At 42.8% G+C, this 575-nt stretch overlaps 1 protein-coding gene across 2 annotated transcripts in view; it reads right to left on the bottom strand.

The window, feature by feature from the left end:
• Nucleotides 1-575, bottom strand: part of LOC107670636 (acetolactate synthase-like protein) — a 16,462-nt gene that overhangs the window by 7,272 nt on the left and 8,615 nt on the right. The gene's annotated exons all lie outside the window — the stretch shown is intronic.

Here is a 575-nt window from a genome sequence, read left to right as displayed (position 1 = left end):
AAAAAAAAAAAAAAAAATGAGTTGGACATATGATGGAGTATTTCTGTGCCAAATACACTTCTCATGGGTTTGTATAAGTTTTCAGAAAGTTTTTTTTTTTTTGAGCATGGTCCTTCATGACGTCATGAAGGGGGGAATTCCTTGTATGGGCACTTCTCCAGGAAGAGCGTGTGCACACATCAACCAGAGCGAGATCAAGAGCAGCGCATCAACGTGCTTCATTCGGGTTACGGCAGTCGTTGGCAGCGCTGCACAGGACTTGCTCGAGAAGAATGTCTCCAAAGAAGTGTGTTTTTGGATGTGAGGGCAAGATAACCTTGTTCAGCTTCCCAAAGAACCCAGCGTTACGTTAACAATGGATGCAGTTTGTTTTTCCGAGGCAGCAAAGGAGTTGCGCAAATGTGTTTCTTTGTTCCCATCATTTCGGTGACAAATGTTTTATAAACAAGGCCCAGTTCGATGCTGGATTTGCGCATCATTTGATACTGAAAGATGGAGCAGTCCCAGTGATAAAAGGTCCTGTTAAAGGTGGGGTAAGCGATTTTTCAAAAACGCTTTAGAAAACTTATTCGGGA

Source organism: Sinocyclocheilus anshuiensis, unplaced genomic scaffold (genome assembly GCF_001515605.1).
Source record: "Sinocyclocheilus anshuiensis isolate Anshui unplaced genomic scaffold, SAMN03320099.WGS_v1.1 scaffold140, whole genome shotgun sequence".
NCBI lineage: Eukaryota > Metazoa > Chordata > Actinopteri > Cypriniformes > Cyprinidae > Sinocyclocheilus > Sinocyclocheilus anshuiensis.
This window is presented reverse-complemented; position numbering and strand designations above follow the sequence as displayed.